Source organism: Bacillus rossius, chromosome 10, assembly GCF_032445375.1.
Source record: "Bacillus rossius redtenbacheri isolate Brsri chromosome 10, Brsri_v3, whole genome shotgun sequence".
NCBI classification, from domain to species: domain Eukaryota; kingdom Metazoa; phylum Arthropoda; class Insecta; order Phasmatodea; family Bacillidae; genus Bacillus; species Bacillus rossius.
Window position 1 is genome coordinate 23,427,684 of NC_086337.1, and position 10,325 is coordinate 23,438,008.

The window sequence follows — 10,325 nt, forward strand, 5'->3', positions numbered from 1 at the left end:
GTCTTTGGAGTCGCAGAGCTGTCGTGAGCGACGCCGACTCCGATAACTGTCGGCGAATATCAATAAATTAATAATTACGTACCACTAGCTTTTAACCCGCGGCTTCGCTCGCGTTAATGTCCTTAAATAAGTAACAATTATCATTGCAAATAAAATATAATGTTAATTGGTTTTTTAATGCGTGATTGGGATCATCAGTATTTAAAAATTAGAACATACATTTTAGCTTAAAAAGCTGAAAACAGGCTTTCTTGAAATATGTTTCACTATTACAAGAAATAAATAATTTTAATTACTAACATTTAAAAAAGTTCAAGTATTAAATATAATAAATTAATTTTTCTTTAAAAGAGCTTAAATCAGAGTATTATTCTAGGATGCTCCTGAGTAGTATGTAAATGTATGTCCTGTGACAGGTGCACTGCGCGAGGAGCCAAAAGCCGGTCTGCCATCTTGGATTCTGACGTCACGGTGGCAATATTGTATGACCTTCACCTTAACATTTCACCTTCAAAATGAGCTAAAATTGGCCAAAATTTGTCAAAATTTGCCAAAAATTCGCCAAAATTTCCAGGTTTTTTTTTGGAAAACGCCTCCCCCACGCCAAAATATCTCAAAAAATATGTTGTTTCAAAAATTAGGATTTCTAAAACCTCAAAATACATTTTGCCTTAGAAAGAACACAAATTTCTAAAAACGGCTTACGCATCCATGTCTACAGCCTCCGATAAGCCGTTTTTAGGAATTAGAATGCCATGACCGCCATGTTGGGTTATGACGTCACCGTTGCAATTTCCGTTACGGCCGCTATCTTGAAAATCTATATTTATTATCCGATTTTAATGAAACAAATTCTAAAATTTATAAAAAAACTAACCAATCAAAATTTAATTAAATATTATTTAAACCATGCAATTACGCCATTGAGCTCGGAGTGTTTGGTTCAAACCCAGCGAGGGCAAAAATAAAAATAAAAATATACGTCAGGTCCTTCTTCTATGGAAGCAACCGGCAGACTGACATCCCACCACTTATGCCAAGCTAAATATATCGTCAACTAGTATGACGGAATGTCAACCATCTTGAAAATCAGTAATTATGATCGGATTTAACAAAAAATTAAAATTTATAAAAAAATAAATTAACTAAAAATTAATAAAATATTACTTAATGCTCGTCGACATGGCTCGGCGAGCATATCCGCCAGTGTGTGGGCTGGTCCGGCCTCTGTCAGACCCAGCATGCTCGGCTCGCCGTCGGATGGCAGTTCCCTCCGAGCCGAGCCCCGGACCGAGCATATCCGCCAGTGAGTGGCAGGTCCCAACATGTTCGCCCCGAGCCCACAGCGAGTGTGCAGTCTGTTGACGCATCATCATGTCATTTAATGACAATAAAGTTTTTTGGGAGGAGTTCATAAATTTATATCGCACTCTTCGACCATTGTGGGATATAAGGAGTAAGGGATATGTCAATAGGCATATTAAACAAGAGTGATTCGAACAGCTGGTGATAAAAGCCAGAGAAATGTTTCCAGACGCCGACGTCAACTTTGTGAAGAAAAATATTGATAATTTACGTGCAAGCTTTGGTCGTGAACTGCGAAAAATTAAAACATCCAAACCATGTAATCCGCCCAACAGTGCAATGCTGCTTGCAGCCATTGTGCAAGTACCACACCGACTGTCTTCATAGAGATATATCCATGAAAACAACACATTGGAGGCCTTCAGGGATCGTGGGACAACCTGTAGGATGGTACGCACTCTAAATTTAATTTGTATTGATTGTACACACATGTATAAAGGTCGCCATTTAACTGTTCTATCATTATGTTTGCACATTTTGTTGTAAAAATATTAAAACTCGTTTGGAAATTGTGTTGTTGCGTGGAATGACTTAGGCAGGCTGTTGTTTTTTTCCTAGCTCTCTCTCTAGGGCGGCCGGATAGAGCCGGCGGATAGAGCTAACTTCTGCTCAGTTTTACCGCGGCTTTGACCGCAACACGGTATGGGGCCAAAGCAAACAACCAAGCAGATTACTGGTAAATAAATCAAAAGAAAGTAACACGTATAGGATGCGCGATAGTAAACAAAATTTATACTTACTAAAAAGGTTGCCTGACATCTAATAAAAAAAATAAAATAAAATTAGGCAGAAAACCATCTACTGGCATTAAGTTAATATTACTCTTACAATTCATTTATAAAGAAATTACCAACTAACATTTAATCGCGCACGAAGCGAGAACAATGAATAATGCAATTATTAAGTTGTTTACCTTTCCACAAATAGGCAAACGGCAAACAGGAAGGCGGGGGCCCCAACTACTTGTGATTGCGTAGTCAGCTCGCGCCTCGAGTTGCAGAAGGTTGAACGGACTTCAGGACGCCCTTGAATGCCGCGAACAGGTTCCACAGTCAGCTTCCCGGTCAGTGGCGGACCTAGACTCTGCGGGGCCTTGGACAATTTATTTCAGCGGGGTCCTTGTATCTAGCTTGGAAGTGGGGGGGGGGGGGAGTCTTATCAAACTGGAGTATGGAATACCACTGGGGAAAGGGGGATTTGTGGTCACTCCCGGAAAATTAAAAAATTTAACTTTTGAGCCTACATGGAACCTAAATTTCGACGCTGCTAAAGAAATTTTCTTTCGTGGTAAATTGTAATTGGGTTAGTTTTATTAATGCATACAATTTAATTCTGGTGAAATCTGGTCATTTTATAAGTCTATAAAAGCTGTGAATATTTTTAAAAGTGAAAACATAAAAATAATATAAAATCAAAAGCAAAAACAAAAAAAAAAAAACAATATTTCCTTTTTTTTTTCATTTACATACATACGATATTTTTTCACATAATATAAAATTATACAAAGAAGAAAAATAAAAATACGAAAATAAATTTGAGTAGATTTTGTACAAATACTCAAATATACGCCACATGTAAATGAGGGTTGATTTTTATAGCTGTTTAGGCTATATAATTATGTAAATTAGTTGTAAAATTAATTTGGTACAAAAATCACATTGGTGAATTTTTTTTCCCTCACTTATCAAAATAAATGGTTTTAGGGAAAAAAACCCAACTACAACATTTCAAGGCAAAATATTAGAACACCAACACTCATCTCACAATACAAGCTCTTGTGACTTTTTGCTGTGACTGCACTTCATTAAAATGTAACCCTGCGACATTTTTTCCGGCTGAAGTCTTCTATGAGATCAGTGTACATAATCTAGACTGTTTGGCAACTCGTTTTCTATGGAGAGGAGGGCTAAAGATGATATTCGATCTTGTGTCATAGAGTTTCTTATATAAGTCTTAATAAGCTTTAATTTGGAGAAACTCCTTTCTGCAGATGCTACTGTCACAGGAATTGTACCTATTATTCTCAATGCTACAAAAATGTTTGGGTATACATCTATCAAGCTATTTTGTACAATGTACTTAAGAACTGAAAATACATCGTCTTGTTCTCCATCGTAGACAAGGGCCAACATTTTTAATTCCTCATAGAGTTCCACAGCGTCAATATCACTTTTATCTCCGGCGCTCAATTAAATTTGTAACTCTTGACAATTATTCATCAGATCTTCATTACTCATGTTCTGTAGGCCCTTGATTTGATACATAAAGCCAAACTTGCTTTTATAGGTCTTCAAAGCTGCAAATCTTGGCTGACAGCTCATTCGTATTGCATCTACTACCACCAGAAAATAGTTTATTTTGATATTATCTTCAGGTGAAAGCTCGGGAGCTTCATCTTCTCTTTCATTGAACAACATTTTCATTTTACGCCGTCTTCTGCTGTTCTTAAACACGCTATAGATCCCAACTTCTTCTGCTACTTCTCTTGCTGTTACCAATGCCGTATTGAAGCCACTCAGACTATATTCATCTAACCACTTGACAAATGTTTCTAAGTGCTTAACTGCCACACCTAAATGCACATTTACGTTTTCCATACCTTACTGATGGTGTTTATTTTGACAAGAATATTGTACCACACCACAAGAGATGCAACAAACTCGTATGTGGTAATTTCGTTTTCTAGCGATTGACGCTCACTTATTAAACCACAGTATGTGTTACTCTTACGAAGACTTGACAAAGCATCACAAACATTGCTTAGCTGATACCTCACAGCTTTTACAGATTCAACTCTGCACTCCCATCTGGTTTCGGAAAGAGGTTTGAAAAAATGTTGACATGCGACTTCAGAATACCCCATCGTTCACTTGAGCGAGACAAAATGTGTACAGTCTTTGCCAAAAAAACAAAAAAATGTCTGCGTTTGAGCACAAGACGAAGCAGCGTCTCCAAATACTAAGTTCCAGCTGTGGCTTCCACACGGTACAAATAATGCAAGATGATAAATGTTGAGTAGCCTTCTTTGTACACCGCTCATTTCCCCACGCATGTCAGCACCATTGTAATAGCCTTGACCCCTACAGTTGACAATGGACAAGTCTAACTCCTCCAATTTGTTTATTATGTAATCGGCCAGATTTTCACCAGTAGTTTTTTCTACAGCTACAAATTCTACAAAACTTTTCCTCAATTTCTGCAGTGTCTTGGTTTGTTATTCTTAGAATTATTGACAATTGTTCAATCCGAGCTATATCTCGAGTGCAGTCCAAAATGATTGCAAAGTACTTATTCTTTAATACTTTATCTATTATTTTAGCTCTAACATGATTGGCCATTATGTCGATAAATTCATTCTGAATAGTTTTACTCAACTGTCTTGTTTATAGTTTGGTGCAAGTGCTCTCGCAATGTTGGGTCAAATCGTGCAATCAAATTAACCAAATCCAAAAAACTTTCCACTGTTATTCGAATTGGACAACCTCTCTTCATGCCCTCTGAAAGCCAAGTTATGAGTAGCAAAAAACTGTACGATGGCTAATAGCCTTTCTAAAATGTCTCTCCAGCATTGTTGTTCAGCTCTAATCTGGGCCTGGGTTTGTGAATCAATAGTTTTTTTTTCACAAGAAAGGCCGTTTTTTAAACTAAGCCATTTAACCATGCATTCTTTGTGACACTTGCTCTTTTCGTGAGACTTGAGCACCTCGGATAGATGCTTCCAGTCACTCATACCTTCATTAGATCCAAGGGCACTGTTGGGATTAGGTCTTAGAGAGAATAAATGACATACAAAACAGTAAACAGCATCTTTCGACTCGGAATAAACTAACCATCGCCTATCTTGCTCTTCACCATTTATAAGTGTTTTTATATAATGTGTGTCTGTAAAATGTCGACCACTTTCATTTTTGGGGTAAGATTTATTGTATACCCTCACGGGGCCGTTTTAAACTATACTAGTTTTTTGTAAGACACTTAATTGTTTAGGCCATAAAAAAAGGGTCACTCACAGTTACATTGGTAGGTAAGGTATCGATTTCCTCACGGATGTCGAAGTCCGCATCGTTATCCTCTAATGGCACATGTGCAGATGATGATGATGACGTCGACTCAGGATACATCACCTCGTTGCTTCCAAAAGGTGTATCACTGTGGCTACTGAGTCCTACCTCTGCAGCGACAGTAACTTCTTCCTCTGCCATCGTTGAATCTCGCACGCACAGATGTTCAGATGACGCAGACATACACTCGGAACACAAAATTTCATTGTTTTTCAGGGGAGATTCACTTTGGCTACTGGGTATTTTTGTGTCTTTCACTTCTGTTAATGGTATTGAATCTTGAACGCACAACTGCTCCTTATCTCCAGTAATTTTATCAGTCTTTAAATATTTTGTTAAAGAACCACTTAATTTTTTTCAAGTTCTTTGCGTTTTTCAATTTTTTTTTCCTTTTGGAACTGCCAGAATCATATTTCCTACCAAAGTCACGATCACGAGAGGTCATTGTAAATTAATCTGACTGAAACTAACAAAAATTTCAGCATTGATTATGAAACTGTCTAATTAAAAATAACAGCCATATTAAGAAATACCATTGAAAGTAGTTACAACAAAATAACAGGACGAACGAATAGAGATTAAAAATGTGCACTGCACGATACATGGCTTAATATTTCCACTGATCTGGCGACATTTCAATAACAACATCGGTCTGTTACGCGTACGTTCACACCCCCTCCACTTTCGAATATCGTAAAACGAAAGGGAAGGCTAATTATCAGCCACTGACTACAGTCACGTAAATTGAGAAGGTTGAGAGGAAGTATACATAGCGACCTATACTTTCAATTCCTTTGATAACTGGCAGCAGTAATATAAACATAAAACAAAAAAAGCACAACTGTATGTACTTTTCACCGCCCTTCCCCAGAGATATATCAGAGGAAAACGACACTCAAGAGCAAAGCCTTGTTGTCGCCGTATCTGTAACAACTGTAACCTGAAGCAACTACTAATCAGCATCGCCGGCTGGCAAGTGTCAGGTAATGTGATCCACATATTGCCAACCCGATTATCTGACACTCGTCCCCTGCATGTTGCGGGTAATACATATAAAAGAGGTTCTAATAGACATTAGGTGTGTACAACTTAATTTCGAACACCTTATACATGACAGGTGCTAGGGTGAGGGCAGATGCGGGGGCCCATGTCGCGTGTCTCCCGCGACGCCACCCCCCCCCCCCCCAACCCACCCTTCCACCCAGCACGCCCTGGCCAGCCTCGCGCCATACGTCACTCGCACTTCCTACAGTTTATATTCGCACACGTAAATACAAACAAAAATAACAAGAAAAACCTTAACATATCTATGCCCCCCCCCCCCAACCCCGAACTAAATAATTTTTTATGACACGACCATTCAAATGTTAGATCAATCAAAAACAAGGGGGGTTGTCTGTAAAGTCGGTTTACGGACGATAATTTTACGCGATAGCGTCATATCAATTTTTTTTAAATTGCTGCTTTTAAAAAGCCCGCCTTAAACTGTTTGATATTTTAGAAAATTTTCTCGGACGGTGGTTGGCCGGTTCTTGCACGCTCGGCTCAGGCGGAACGTGACAATGAGTCATGCTTTTTCGTGCGAGCAGCCGGCGTTCATCGATTTATAAGGCGTTATCACGCCAAAAGTTAACTCTATGATTAGAAACTAAAATAAAGACTCTGTTTCTCCCGGACGTCGAGCTCATTCCAGTCTTTTCAAAGTCATTGCCAACATGAATCATAAAGAAACAAATTTACCACAAGTAAATAAATTTAAATTATTAACAAATAAAAGTGAATATACTAAATTATAAACGTAATTAAATAAAACTGACGTTACTAAAATAATCAGGAAATAAATACAATGGTGGCAGGCCCATGCCACAAAAAAAAAATTCGAAATGATAATTTAAAAACTTACATTTAACTCAAACCTAACATTAATATTTAAGAAACTTTCCATGTACAAACACATTTTTTTTGCCTGTAGACTATATATTTAGGGCTGCAAAAAATAGAAGTTAAAACTTACAATAATAACTACAATCGCTGGAGTTAAAGCTATATAAAAATGTATTAATTAAATTTATATTGACCAAAGCTGTGTCCATGCCACTGGTAACAATTCGCATTACTTAGATAATAGTAAAATTGGAGTAATTTGGTGGAAGGAAAGCGGGATTGAAGCATCGTCCATACTAAGAAGAAATCAAAAATTTAGAATTTTTAAATCAAGGTTTCCAAAATTAGAAAATCTTAAACTGGGACTATACCTCAAAGAAAATATGCGCTGTGCTTAAAACTTGAAAAAATAAATATAACGCGTTGACAAAATTTTTTTAAATAAGAAATTGAGAGTTAATGGAATTAATTTAACGTAATGGTTAACACTTACTATAGATGGTAGAGTATATATGAGCTAAGTTATTACAGAACAGGGATATAATCAAAACTCCCGACAACATGCAAAAACAAATAAAAAAACTAACTAAATGACAATCAAAAATAAATGTAAGCGACACTCTCAGTACTTGCCAGAGATCTGAGACATCTAACCACGGTAACATAAAACCGTAATAAGTATACGAAAATTGTGTTTTCAACTATATTTATAGACGCGAATCACATCTAGTATGCGCAACCACCGCTGTGTGGCAGGTACAAACATGCTCGCCCCGAGCCCACAGCGAGTGTGCTGTCTGTTGACGCATCATCATGCATTTTAATTACAATAAAGTTTTTTTGGGAGGAGTTAATAAATCTATTTCGCACGTTTTGACCAGCGTGGGATATAAGGAGTAAGGGATGTATCAATAGGCATATCAAACGAGAGTGCTACGAACAGCTAGTGAAAAATTTGGTTGTCTTTAAAGTCGGTTTACGGACGATAGTTTAACGTGACAACGTCATAACAAAACATTGATGAAATGATTGCATACTTTTATGAATACAATTGAATCGTTTTTATTGAATTTTCACTATTTTGTATGGATACAAAGAAGAAGAGATATGAAATCTACAATTTAATTGATAAATTTACTTTTATTTGCACTCATTAATTCAAATATGTTTATTACTTTAACGAATAGATTATTTTAACCATAACTTTTATACATGTTTGCTATTAAACTTCTTGCAATCTGTGTTATTCTGTTAAGGATATAAAGTTGAGAGGAAAAGTAGGAAACGAATGGGAGTGTTTGAAGTTTAATGTGCCTCGAAAAAGTCAAATCGATGGTTGTTCCAATCGGGTGGAAGAGAGATAGATGCGGCGCAAGCGTACAGTGAGCGTATCGGGACAATGCGCGTAACGGGAAAATGCGTGTAAGGGACAATGCGCGTAATGGGACAATGCACATAACGGGACAATGCGCGTAACGGGACAATGCGCGTAACGGGACAATTTTTCGTGCGTGCAGCCGGCGTCCATCGATTTATTAGACGTTGTCACGTCAAAAAGCCAGAGAGATGTCTCCAGACGCCGAAGTCGACGCCGTGGGCTTGTACGAGTGGACGCCGCTCATGTACGCGGCGGAGAACGGCCACTTGGAGATGGTGCGGTACCTGGTGCAGGTCGGGGCCAACACCACCATCAGGGACGAGGACGGCTACAATGCCCTGTACTACGCTCGGGCGCCGGAGGTGGAACGCTACCTGGAGCAGTTGCCGCAGTAGCATATCGGTGTAGCCGGCAGGGGGACACATAACACCTTATTTCTTATTGTTGTGCCTATGGGTGTTAGTTTTGGCAGTCAGGCTATGAGCCGGATCCTTGATCATGTGCTATCTGATCTGAAGTATGATTATGTGTTTAATTATGTCGATGACATCATTGTTTACAGTAACACCTTTGAGGATCACATTACTCACCTGACTGAAGTCCTTTCTCGTTTACGAGGGGCCAATCTCACTGTTTACCCGAAGAAGGTTACATTAGGAAAAACATCTGTTAAATTTTTAGGTTATGTTATTTCACAAGGTACCCTCCTGATGGATCCTGAGAAGATCGCCCCTATCATCCAGTTTCCTAGGCCTGTCAATTTGAAGGGAGTTCAGCGTTTCGTAGGTATGTTAGGTTATTTTTCCACATTCATTTATAATTTTGCTTCTTTATCTGGTTTATTTGCGTAAGAAGGATTCAGTTTTTGAGTGGGGCCTCGAACAAGAGAAATCTTTTCAGGCGCTGAAGTCTTGTATGGCTTCACCCCCAGTGCTCATTCTACCCGATTTTAGTAAACTGTTTGCTGTTCAGGTTGATGCATCGCACAATGCGCTTGGAGCCGTCCTAGGACACCTTGAGGAAGGCCAGATAAGGCCCATTGCCTATGTTAGACGCTCACTATCAGAGTCTGAGCAGCGGTTAGGTGTCTATGAGAAGGAGGCCTTGGCTTGCCTGTTCGGCCTACAAAAATTTGAAAGTTATCTTGATGCTCGGGAGTTTGATTTATTTACCGACAACCGAGCCCTTAGTTGGCTGTTTAATCATCCTCATCAGCTGGGTAAGCTGCGTCGCTGGATTTTGAGGTTATCACGGTTTCAGTTTGTCATCCATCACATTCCAGGCAAAGATAATGTTATTGCTGACTCTCTTTCTCGCATGTTTTGCACCGATGAATTCTAGCCTTTGGAACCTAGCTCTTCTGACGCTACTAAATTTATTACTGCTTTTAAATTTTTTCCTGAATCCTATTTTAACATTAAGGAATGTCAGAATCAGGACCCCCTCTGCCAACAGTGGCATGTTGTATTTTACAGGAACTTCTGGCAGAGCCCGAAATGCTGTTGTTCCAGCTGTATTGAGGCCTATGGTGTTAACCTATTTTCATGCATCTGTCCTAGGTGGTCATCTAAGAATAGATAAAACTTTTCGCAGAATTTGAGCGCACCTGTTTTGGCCCGAGCTTCATGCTGATGTTC